Source organism: Puma concolor, chromosome D1, assembly GCF_028749965.1.
Source record: "Puma concolor isolate L17-30 chromosome D1, mPumCon1.1.hap2, whole genome shotgun sequence".
Classification (NCBI taxonomy): Eukaryota; Metazoa; Chordata; class Mammalia; order Carnivora; family Felidae; genus Puma; species Puma concolor.
Genome location: NC_141676.1, coordinates 111,171,940 through 111,185,670, shown reverse-complemented (window position 1 = coordinate 111,185,670; position 13,731 = coordinate 111,171,940). Strand labels below are relative to the sequence as shown.

The 13,731-nt window shown below is 36.5% G+C and overlaps 1 protein-coding gene across 1 annotated transcript in view; it reads right to left on the bottom strand.

The window, feature by feature from the left end:
• The window catches only part of GUCY1A2 (guanylate cyclase 1 soluble subunit alpha 2), a 322,573-nt gene that overhangs the window by 230,136 nt on the left and 78,706 nt on the right, over nt 1-13,731 (bottom strand). The gene's annotated exons all lie outside the window — the stretch shown is intronic.

Sequence of the window (13,731 nt, the reverse complement as noted above, 5' to 3'; positions counted from 1 at the left end):
ACAAAGCAGATGTACATATACTCTATATTTAGACTTAGAGAAGACTCTGAGGACACATTTTTTTTAATTAAATTACTTTAAATGGTTATATGATAGGGGTGAGAAACAGTCCTATAAATTGAATATTGGCAGCGCTCACAAAGTCACACTACAAAACTGCTGATCTCTTCAAAGAAATGTCTGGGGAAAGCTAAAGATATCAAACTATATGGAATGTCTTCAGGATAATGTTCTTTAAGAAAATCAAACACATTTTTATAGTGCTCAATGATCCCTATCAGGAACAGAACATTGAATCCTTTTATGCATATGGAGACAAAATTATTCATTCTCTTCTGTAATTTAGTAATACAGGTTCAAGTTTAAAAAGGCGTAGCCATGGGAATAAAGTTTCAATAATACAAGAGCAGTAAGTTCTAGAGATCTGCCCTGTGGTTAACAATATTGTATTGTACACTTAAAAATCTGTTAGAGTGTTGATCTTACATTAAGTGTTCCGACTACAATAAAATTTTTAAAAAAGTATCTACTCATGAATGGAAAAACTGACAGACTGCAATGTAAAATCTATGAAATACATAGTCCCATAAAATCAAAAAGATTATAAAGAAACTGAAAACAGAACCTGTAAATAATTTATTAGATATTATCTCTATCTGTAAATTGGGAGGGAATAAATAAGGATTCTAACTTCATAAAACTTTGTCCTTTTGAGTTTATATAAATTGTAAGTATTATATATAAACTAACATGCAAATTATTTCACAGAATAATAAACTCACAGTATGGAAAAAACTACAGACCAGAGTTGAATGGTAATTAAATCACTGAAAATTAGTTGTTATAACCAGTCTCAGAAAGACCTTAAGAATAAAATAACGTATGGAGCACCTGGGTGGCTCAGTCAGATAAGCATCTGACTTTGGCTCAGGTCATGATCTCACATTTTGTGAGTTTGAGCCCCATATCGGGTTCTGTGCTGACAGCTCGAAGCCTGGAGCCTGCTTTGGATTCTGTATCTCCCTCTCTCTTTCTGCCCATTTGCCACTCATGCTCTGTTTCTCTCTCTCTCAAAACTAAACACTAAAATAAGTTTTAAGAATAAAATAATGTATAACCTACCTAGGAAATGCATCAGAATAGCATAGAATCCTTTTAATGTAAAATACTTATAAAAGTTTCTTTTTTACTCTTGTTTACTGAAATTCTGTACTAAAGGTACATTTATTGCATTTCTAGTACCATCTAAATTAGAAAATATGGGAATGCAAGGTACTAGAATCATAGTAAAATTCTCCATACATGTAGAGAGTGACAGATTCCATGACATCTTTACTAAAGGGGAAGTATGTCTGAAACTAGCGTTCAACAGTCCATAGAGAATTATTTCATTCATTCACTCATAATTTTGAGACATAAAATTTAAAGTCTCAATCCTTTTAACGAATTCTACACGTTACCAGAAGCATTCTCAATATTAACCATCAACAACTGTGGGGAAATAGGTTCTACTTACATAAATGGGTTAGGAAAAAATGCTTAGGGTGCAAAGCTGCCACCAAGGGGTGAAAATGCCCAAGATGAGCTAGTGAGATATTGTACTGGGATCACGAGTAACCTGTTATAACACCTGCAGGAAATTACTTTCCATCTGGCGCCAATGTACATTGATCACAAACTCCACTTGTCCCCCAGACCCTTTGCTTCTTACACACACAAGTTAATGATTACTGTCTGATTGTTTTCTTCATGTTCACATGTGTAAGATCTTGTTTTCCTCATGTTCACCTCGTGGGTAATATCTCGTGAGCTCAAAAAATACAGAAACGAAACCCCTGTTTGGGGCTCTCGTATCCTCCCAGACACTAGCCTCTCTCATATTCAATTCTGCATCCACTCTCTTGCTGGACAAGAGAGAACTCAAGACTCATAGTCTGTCACAAACATCACAGATTAGTCTGTCCTGACAAGAAATACAGTTCTAGATCTCTCCTTCAAAGGGACAAAGTTTGGAGATTAATTTTCTTTATCTGCTTTTCTCTGGCACTCAAATCAGATTTGAACTCCTCTGAGCCTCTATGAAAACATGCACACTGTCTTAAAAGAAAAGCAAAAATAAACCAAGACAATCATGTGATTCAAACATACTTTCTTTTCAGAAAAACACAATCCAGTTAACCCTACTCATTCTCTTGCAAAATAGGGAAACACTATTAAACATGACCAAGGGCTCTGGGTCATATTTTGTATGTATGACAGAAAAAGATCAACCTGATTAAAAAAATCAGTCTTTAACCAACAATACACTAGAAAATGAAAACTGTTATTTTCTAATAACTAAAAAGCCTCAAGAAAACTTACTAAAGACTCATATCCTAATGAATTATTTACTATTTCAGGATTTCCTAGAGGTTCAATTTTGATACTAAAAAGCATAAATAAATACTTTCTTATACAGTACTCCTGTAAGCTGGAGATGTTGTAAAGGTAGCTTTTCCTATGTTTTACTATTCATAATAAAAAATAGCTCATACAAATGAAATTTTCATTGCACTATGAGGAGTGGAAACTGGCTGCTAAACTTGGAGCCCAAATATAGGGGGCATTTCAAAGATACTTCAGTGAGTTGAAATTTGAAGGACATTGTAGACTACATTATAAAAGACAAGGATTGTTGGCATGCGTGGATGGCTTAGTCGGTTAAGCATCTGACTCTTGATTTCGGCTGGGGTTAGGATCTCACGGTTCCTGAGTTTGAGCCCCTCATCAGGCTCCGTGCTGACAGCAGAGCCTGCTTGGGATTTTCTCTCTTTGCCCCTCCCCAACTCACACATTTTCTCTCTCTCTCTCTATCCCTCAAAATAAATACACTTAAAAAAAATAAAAAATAAAAGAACAAGAATTGATAACTAAGGGGCGCCTGGGTGGCGCAGTCGGTTAAGCGTCCGACTTCAGCCAGGTCACGATCTTGCGGTCCGGGAGTTCGAGCCCCGCGTCGGGCTCTGGGCTGATGGCTCAGAGCCTGGAGCCTGTTTCCGATTCTGTGTCTCCCTCTCTCTCTGCCCCTCCCCCGTTCATGCTCTGTCTCTCTCTGTCCCAAAAATAAATAAATGTTGAAAAAAAAAAATTTAAAAAAAAAAAAAAAGAAAGAAAGAAAAAAAAAAGAATTGATAACTAAAATTACAGCTTTTACAGAAATGTCTATTTCACAAATTCATCAGTTGTTCAGGAAAGCAAATAAAATGGTATCAAAGCTTATCCTCATAAAAGCACAGAATCTCTGTCAGATATGAACTACTCTGGCTCAGTGAAATAAGTCAGACTGAGAAAGATACTGTACGATTCCACTCTTATGTGGAATCTAAAGAAACAAAACAAGTAAATCAACAAATACAAAGCAGAAACAGGCCTGCAAACCCTGAGAACAAACTACCTGTCCCCAGAGGGGAGGGGAGTAGGCAACACGGGTGGAGGACATGGGGAGAAGCAGTGTTCCAGTCAGATGGCAGCTGCACCTGTGGTGAGCTGGTGGCATGTTCAAACTCATCATGTCACCATGCTGTGCACCTGAAACTAACATAATACCATGTGTCAACTGTATTCAAAATAATTAAAGAAAAAAAAACAGCACAGTGCCACCTGTCAAATGGTAAGCACAACAAATGTCAGCTGGTGTTACTGACAGACAAAAAGAAAAACATAGGTACTGCTCTTATTCCATAAAATAGCATTTTAAAAACAATGTGCTATTATTTACCTCTGAAGATTTTGGGATTCCCTCTCTGAATCTTTGATAAAATATTTCTAAGAGGTTATCATTTAATATATTTTTGAATTCCCAAGTATCACGTAGCTGACTATCTTGAACGGCAGCTCACTCCATTTCAAATGTATCTAATCATTGGAAACTTCCTCTTAATCCTAAAACCAAAGCCGAAGTCAGATGCTTAACTGACTGAGCCACCCAGGCGCCCCATGATCTACATTTTTTACAAAGTATAAATTATTTCATAATAAAAAAAAAACTTAATAAAAAGATTCCAGGAACAGATTGAAAAAATATGATTAAAAATCTTCAGTAGCCAAAAAAAATGTAGCTTTATTTGTTAAGAAAGAAAGAAAGAAATTAAACTAGATGCCCCAATGTTGTTTATAGCAGCATTATCAACAATGGTCAAACTATGGAGAGAGCCCAACTGTCCATCAACTGATGAATGCATAAAGAAGATATGGTGTGCATATATATATATACACACACACACGCGCGTGCGCGCACACACACACACACACACACACACACACACACAATGGAATAATACTCAGCCCTAAAAAAGAATGAAATATTGCCATTCACAACAACATGAATGAAGCCAGAGTGTATTATGGTAGTGAAATAAGTCAGTCAGAGAGAGAACAAACACCACATGATTTCACTCATATGTGGAATTTAAGAAATAAAAAAAAGTGAGCATTCGGGGGAAAAAAGAGAGACAAACCAAAAACATACTCTTAACTATAGAGAACAAACTGATGTTTACCACAGGGGAATTGGGTGGGGGGAGGGGTAAAATAGGTGATGGGGATGAAGGAAGGCACTTGTGATGAGCATCCGGTGATGCATGGAAATGTTGAATCACTATATTGTACACTTAAAGATAATATTATACACTATGTTAAATGGAATTTAAATTAAAACTTTAAAAAGAAATAGAGTATATAATACACTGGAATATATGTTTTTTCTCTAATTAATTAAAAAAAATAAATACATAGTTACAAATAATATATGTAATGATTATCCTATACATAATCACAATTATTACATATAACTAGGTTTATAACATGTAAACTACACCACAAAAGGTGGTGGGTGAGAAGGAATGGAACTGTGTAAGAACAGAACTGTCTACCAACACCAGGGCAGTATTAATTTGAAAGAGCTTATAACAAGCTAAATTATGCATTGTAATCTCTAGAGCATCCACTAATAAAATAACTTTAAAATATATTTGTAAAATCAATAAGGAATTAAAGTATCATGCTAAAAATATTCATTTAATGCAAAAGAATTCTTGAAAGAGGAACATGGGAACAAAGAAACATGAGACACATAGAAAACAAAACCATAGATGTAATTCCAAACAAGTCAACAATTACATTAAACGTGAATACACTACAATCCAGTCAAAATGCAGAGATTATTCAGGGTGTATAAAAAAGTGAAAGCCAACTTTGTCTGTAAGAAACACCCTTCAGATTCAAAGGCAAACACAGGTTGAAAGTGAAAAGATTAAAAAAAAAAAAAGATATACCATGCAAACAGTATCTATTTATGAAACATTCAAAAACAAATATTAACTATCCTACACTAAGTCTTTCAGAAAATGAATAATAGCAAACACTTCCCAACTCATTCTCTGAGGCCAAAGACACTGCAAAAAAAGACAGACAGACAGACAGACAGAAAGAAAGAAAGAAAGAAAGAAAGAAAGAAAGAAAGAAATGACAAAATCTAAAGACCAATATCTCTCATGAACAAAGATGCAAAAATCCTTAACAACACATCAGCAAACCAAATTTAGCAACATATAAAAAGGTTTATAACATATAAATATGGCCAAGTGGGATTTATCTCAAGATTTTGAGTTCAACATCTGGAAATAATTAGTATCTCATATTAAGAGAAAGGCAAAACCATACGATCATCTCAATAGATAAAAGAAAATAGATGGTACACAATCTAACACCTATTCATGATACAAAGTCTCAACAAACTAGGAATAGAAAGGAATTTCCTCCATCTGCTTTAAGAACATAAATACCCTACAGCTAACATCACACGTAGGGTAAAAGACTGAATGCTTTACTCTTTAAGTTCAGAAAAAGGCAAGGATATCCACTATCACCACTTCTATTCAACACTGTACTGAAGGTTCTAACCAGGGCAAAGGTAGGGAGAGAGAGAGAAAGGAGCAGGGAGGGAGAAATACAGGGAGGGAGATAGACAAAGAAAGACAAATTAAAAAGAAAGAAGGGTAACTATCCTAACTCTCAGACTACATGACCTCCTATGTAAAAAATCCTAAATACCCCCCTCCCCCCCAAAATAGCATTTTTCCTAATCTGTAATAGTAAACTATTCTAATATGAGTTTAGTAAGACCATAGGACTCAAGATCAATATACAAAAATGATTTGTATTTCTATACAAAAATACCATTTAAAAACATTGTCTTTGTTGTATCAAGAAACAAACAAAATGTTGACAAAAGTTAAAGCAGATCTGAGAGATCCATGCAACTGAGAGAGATAACTTCATGGAATGGAAGACTCAGTATTTTAAGACAGCTCTTCTTTCTAAATAAACCTACAGATTCGGTAAAATCCCTATCAAAATACTAGAAGCTATTTTGGAAATTGACAAGGGTATCCTAAACTTTATGTGGAAATACAAAGGACCAAGAATAGCCAACACAACTTTGAAAAGGAGCAAACTTGGAAGACTTAAAATACCCAATTGCAAAACTTATTTTGATCCAGTAATCAAGACACTGTGTTATCACCATAAAGTATCTTTAAAAAAATGAAAAAGAACAGAAAAGCAAGAAAAAATGTACAGTCAATTGATTTTTGACAAAGCTGCAAAGGCAATTCAGTGGTGAAAAGATCGTTTTCTCAAAAACTGAGCGGAGACAACTGGAAATCTACCTGCAAAAAAATAAAAAACAAAAACAAAAACTTGGGCCCACGTGGCATACACAAAATACACCTCAAAATGAATCACAAATTAAGATTTAAAACCATAAAACATCTAGAAGAAAACAAAGGAGAAAATCTGTGGCCTTCAGTTATATAAAGATTTGTGAGATACCATACTAAAAGCAAGCCTCCTAAAAGAAAATAATGGTACCATCACAGTACCATTGTGCTTCAAAAGACAGTAATTTTTGAAGTCAGTATCTAGAATGTATATATATATTTTTTTAATTCAGTAGGAAGACAAACAACACCGATATGGGCAAAACATTTGATTAGACATTTAACCAAAGAAATTATACCAATGGTTAATAAGCACAAGAGAAGATGCTTAACATCACCAGTCATCGGGGAAATGTGAACTAAAACCCAAGATACTACTTTACATATACTAGGATGGTCATGATCAAAAAGAGTGCCAATACCTAGTGTTGGCGAGAACGTGAAGAAGCGTGAAGCCTCATATGTTGGTCAAATGTGAGATAGCATAGCCTCTTTGTTCAACAGCAGAGCAATTCTTTAAAAAGTGAAACATATACTTAGTATATGACATGGCAATTCCTCTGCTAGGAATCCACCAAGGAGAACTGGAAATATATCCAACACAATCACTTATATGCAGATGTTCATTGCAACATTATTCACGACAGCCAAAGTCTGAAAACAGACTTTGTTTCCAGTGTCTATCAACTAGTAAACGGAAAAAAACAAAACAAAACAAGAACCACAGTATATATGTGCAATGGAACACTGAACTAAAAATGAACAAATTACTCATACACGCAACAACATGCATAAACCTCAAAAACATTATGCCGACCAAAAAAGACTACATATTTGTATGATTACGTTTTTAAGAAAGGTCCAGAAACGACAAATCTATATAGATGTATGTAGGCCAGTGGTTGCCTGGGATCAGGAGTAGGAGCAAAGATTGACCACAAATGGGCACAGGAAACTTTGTTTGGGGCGGGGGGGGGGGGGCAATAAAGTGTTCTAAAACTCTACTGTTGTGATAGTTGCACACACACTAACTAAAAATTACTATGCTGTATACTTATGAAAAATGTTAATATGAATTAAGAGCATCTTTAAAACTGAGGAGGTGGGCAATGAATTCCAAACAGCTCTTCAGCTTTTTTTTTTTTTTTTTCAACGTTTATTTATTTTTGGGACAGAGAGAGACAAAGCATGAACGGGGGAGGGGCAGAGAGAGAGGGAGACACAGAATCGGAAACAGGCTCCAGGCTCTGAGCCATCAGCCCAGAGCCCGACGCGGGGCTCGAACTCACGGACCGTGAGATCGTGACCTGGCTGAAGTCGGACACTTAACCGACTGCACCACCCAGGCACCCCTGAACAGCTCTTCAGCTTTTAATTTAACTGAGACTGAAAGCTACCAGCTAAAACAAAAGGATCAGTTAAAGAAAGCTTCTGAACAATTTGTAACTCAAAGGGCCAATTCCCCCTCCCCTCCAAGAAGGTACCACTCTAGCAGTCAATGGTATCTCATCTATGGTAGGAGACACCTTTTGTTAGTTCAGGTGCAATCTTTCCTGCTAACAAAAATAAAAACGTGGTAAATGGGCACTTGAGGCATGGAGGTCACTATAATGAATATATGATTCACCAAGTAACAAATACCTTGTCCTCTCTACAGAATACAGTAACTGGACGGTAGCATGGCACTATGCAAACATTTTAACGTTATAGGCATTTAAAGATTGAAAGACCCGGAATGAGCCTCAGCAATACTGGTGTCAGAATCCGAATTTGTCCAACACACTTTAAAAGGCAGTTTATGGTCAGGAAGCAGTTCCAGAGAAAAGACAAACAAACAAACAAAAACAAAAAAAAACCCACAAAAATTAGACATCTCATTTATAACTACAAGAGCAAAGCAAACTCCAGATAGTTGTGACTTGAGTTATGACTATGTTCTATAATGCTAATTTACAGAGAAAGCCCTAATGGCATTTTGTCCATCACTAAAATTATCGTTCAATATTTGAAATTCTCTAGCAGAATGTTTCAGTCTGAAGAGAGAAAAAAAACTCACATTTTCCCACACTAAACTGAACTGAAGTTGAAGTCAAATGATATACTCTTGACAGCCAGGTGAAATTTGTCTTTCAACGGTGTCATTATGGCATAGTAAGATTAATAAATATATTTTCAACTTTTCAATCATCGTGTCAGGAGAAAATGGGCACATGTCTAGAAAAAATAAAGGAGTCTGGAAGCTGATCTGACCACAGAAAATCAGAGGTTAATTCCATATTCTTTTAAAATTATTTCCTAGCATTTGTTTTGTGGCTTCTAATTAATAAGAAGCCTGGGGTGGTGGGGGGGGGGGAGAGTAAGACAGACCTGGGGATATTTCTAGGGATTGAAAAAGAAATGTGTTATTATTGTTCATGCTTTTCCTGAGTTCCAACTCTGAGAACACAAGTGAAAATGAGTAACAATGCCATTGCTCTGTTGTGGGGATGATGTATTTCAAAACCTGGACTCCTTCCACAATATTATTAAAGTTCTTTGAAGCGTTGCTGCTAAGAAAAAAAATATCAAAAGAACTCATGTTATTTATTGTTTCTCAAATCCACTGCTATTTCAGGTTGTGCCTAAGCTAACCAGTTGGTTTTATCTTGGAAGCCATTGGCACAGCAGAGCACTATCACATGTGTATATAAGAGATAATAGTAGACCCAGGTAGTAAAAACTTGATTCCAAACTTCAGTGACTCTGAAAAGGAGACTCAGGATTTTAAAACGAGAGTCTATAAAGAAAAGAGCAGATCCCCAAGTCATATTTTAGGGAGATGTTATACCAGCAGGTTTCATATTTCTTTAAAATTATTAAACCTACTGATGTCCAGTACCTTCTTTTCTAAAGCCATAAATGAGGAGAAGAATGGATAGGAAGAAGGTTACAAGTGTGAAGAACAAAAGTAATAATCATGGCTTACACTGAAGCTGAAGATAGAAAAATTTTACATGGATTGTCATTTAATCCTTACAAAAAAGTGTTTGAGGTAGGCAGCCTACGCTGTCAGAGAATTACTTTAAGTCGGTCCTGATAAGAGGATGACTCTTCATGGTTGAAAAGTCAGATTCCCCTCTGCTTCTCTTTGAAATTGCCTGAATTCATTGAATCAAAGGGATGATAGCAACTTTAATGACCCATAGACTTCCTATAAATTTACACATGTTAAAGATGACTTAATAAGGAGTATAAATACTAATTATTCATCTGGGTTTCTTAATTTCCAGATGAATTAACCTGAGGCTCAGATTACAGGGATTTACTAAAATCACGGGTCTGAGACGCCTCTCGCCCAGGCTACCTCCACTTTCCCACACACTATTACCTTATAATGTGGAGAAGGAAGCCATGGGCCATTCATCAAGTTTCTAACAGCCCTCTTTACACACATGGCCCCTTTCATACAAAGAAGCTTTGGAATCTGTGTCAATACATTAGATTCACAGCACTGGATGTAATGCCCCAAGCTGCACATTGTACAAGAAATGTCCTCTAAAAATCACCACAATGCCTCCAAAGACTGATGTGAAAACTTCCAAATTCTCCAAATAGTTAGATTTGAATGACCTAAAGATGCATGCACAAATTAAAAGAGATTCATAATTCACCATTAATTCCCAATGCTGAATCTGTTCTTTTTTTAAATAATGAACTAATTCATTCATATTTAATGCCTGACATCTGATAAAGAAACGTGATGACAAGAAGGTGAGCTTTAAGGAAAGGTAAAAACACAGAAATGCCACATGGGCAGAGAAGAAAAGAGAGAGAGGAGACTATGTAAGGCATAGGTGATCACTTAGAAGATGCAGAGGGAGCCAAATAGAGGGACTCAAAGCTGGGTCAATCCACCTGGAAGAGTCCCTCCTGACCTCTAAAGTCTGCTGAATTGAAGCCTGCCACTGATGACTGCATATGATGTCTCTCGGTGACATTCCCCCTTCTGGTCTCATTCACTCATTACTACACAATCACGATGCAAGTTCTCTGGAACTAGGATGATGGCTTTCTGATCCATTAGTATTTACCAAACTGCTCACAAGCATGTTCTCCCTCTAATCACATGGTTAACCAGTGACTGACAACACAAAATGACAAAGATCCTGTTTAGCAGAAGCATTACAATTCATTCCGCAAATGATTTACTGTCATTCAGCTACACAATCAGCTCTTGGTTTTCGTTTCTTGGGTATCTGGTGTTTTATTTTGTTTTTTTGGATGGCAGGTATTAAGTGCACAGCCAAAACAGTTAAATTATCATGAAAGCCTTCACCGTTGGACCAAGGAATATCCTAAATTATTCTTGGGGTGCCTGGGTGGCTCAGTCGGTTGAGCATCTGATTTCGGCTCAGGTCATGATCTCACGGCTTGTGAGTTAAAGCCCCACATCATGCTCTGTGCTGACAGCTCAGAGCCTGGGGCCTGCTTTGGATTCTGTGTCTCCCTCTCTCACTCTGCCCCTCCCTGGCTCATGGTCTCTCTCTCAAGGATATATAAAACATTAAAAAAAAAATTTTAATAAGTAAAAAAGAAATGAAACTAGCACTTTCTTATCAAAGCCCCATAAAAAATTAGAAACTTTAGACAACATGGAGTTATTCATTGATAAGAACAGCTATTATGGGGAAAATAATGAATAATAAGGTCAAATTTATCAAGAGAATCCTAATTTTTAACCTTGGTTTTCTTTCCTCTTTCCATGTGTTAAGAAAATACAAACTTGGGATTTGGAAACATAGTAATTCAAAAATGCTATTCCATGGGGCGCCTGGGTGGCGCAGTCGGTTGAGTGTCTGACTTCAGCCAGGTCACGATCTCGCGGTCCGGGAGTTCGAGCCCTGCGTCAGGCTCTGGGCTGATGGCTCAGAGCCTGGAGCCTGTTTCTGATTCTGTGTCTCCCTCTCTCTCTGCCCCTCCCCCGTTCATGCTCTGTCTCTCTCTGTCCCAAAAAATAAATAAACGTTGAAAAAAAAAATTAAAAAAAAAAATGCTATTCCTCTGGTTAAGACTCCATGACATCATGTTACTGACCACAGTTCCAATTGGGGCCAAGGAGAACTTCCCAAATGACCCCTTCTGGCAAACCCAGGTGAATAAGCAGAACTGTAAGCCTAAGGATGGGAGGACTGCTGTCCTATTCTAAGAAAAAATCCTGCCCTATTCCTTTATTTTTAAGCTGTCACTGCCATGTTTAAGGTACAATGGCATCTTCTCAATGAGCGCATTTTCCTGTTACTGGAATTGGCAGGGGGCCTTGACCTGTGAGTCGTCATTTCATTATGTCTATTCCTCACCATGGTACGCAAATGAAATAAATACAAGCCAGATGAAATAGAGGGGGGAAACCTGTAGCAATAACTATAAATTGAATTAATTTTTCTCAAATCTACAAAATATATGAAGCAATTAACATTGGTAATAACATATTCTACTGCAGGCACATTTTCCAAAATATTAACTTCAATTTTAAAGGCCAACACTGCTCACACCCTTCTAGCCAAACACTTCACTTCTGTAAAACAGAACTGACAGTTTTAATATTCTCTAAATTAAAAGGACAGAATAATTTCAAATTTAAATCACCTACAAATACGGACAAAAACATACACTAAACAACTTCATTCTTTTGCAACAAGCTTCAAGAAGGGGTAGCAATCACTGAACATATAAATACATATAATATATATGTGAAAAATATTATTTAAAACACCATGTGTAATCAAACAGAAATAATAACAATTCATTCAGACTAAAATACCCAAGCATGCCAAGTTGGAATTTTCAAGTTTATCCTTAGAAGCTTTCGAATCACTGAATCTAAATGATGAAAACAGCGCTTGTATGAGTTTCCTAAATCATGGGATCCAGTTATCCTGAATAAATGGGCATCGTTCCCTATGTCCCAAGTGTTTTGCTTAAAATGTTTCCATTGAATTTCAAAATTATAAAAAGCAGTTCTAAAACGAATGCTACAGAAAATCCTCAAAAATGTCTTCGGCTCTGCTTTCAGGGGGCTAGTCTCTCATTTATTTATCATGGCAGACAAGTCAGAATACGTGAGTACTCATTCACTGAGTTTTTAATTGTCTCTACAACTCATCTTTCCTTTAGCCCACAGGAGCCTGTTCATTTCCAAAAGTCAACAGCTTTCCCTAAAATGCTTGTGAACAAGCTGAATCACCTAGAAGAAGTTCACTTTTTTTAAAAATTTTTTTAACATTTTATTTATTTTTGAGAGAGAGAGAGAGACAGAGCATGAGCAGGGGAGGGCAAAGAGTGAGGGGGGACACAGAATCTGAAGCAGGCTCAGACTCTGAGCTGTCAGCACAGAGCCCAATGCAGGTCTTGAACCCACGGACTGCGAGATCATGACCTGAGCCGAAGTCAGATGCTTAACTGACTGAGCCACCCAGGCGCCCCATACTTTCCTTGTCACAAAATACCAAAAAGCTCTACTGGAAGTTGATACACACAAACGTCCACTGCAGAAGAATATCATTTATATCATTTATTTTTGTGTTTAAAACAATAATGACTAACTCTTCTTCACACTTCTATTTTAATGTTGACTTCCTCTAAAAAAAAAAAAAAAAAAAAAGCTTTACCCAAGGGCACATATTTGTGTCAACTATTTAAGATTCTTCTTGTATCTTTTCATTTCTTAATAACCCAGATTTCCCAAACAGGGATTCCAAGAAATTAATAACAATTCCTAGTGTTGATGCTGTTCTCCAAGCAGTGAGCCTGTTCTAAAGGAATGAGTCTCTGTGTCAATGCTACAATCTATTGAGAAAAGCACTCTTGAGGTAGCCACTTAATTTCCAACTCTTAGAAAATCCATTATTCTGCATACTGAGACAAAAATAGGATGCAACCAAGACGTTCCTAAATTATGACATTTAGAACAGAGCATATTCAAAGTGGAGCTAGC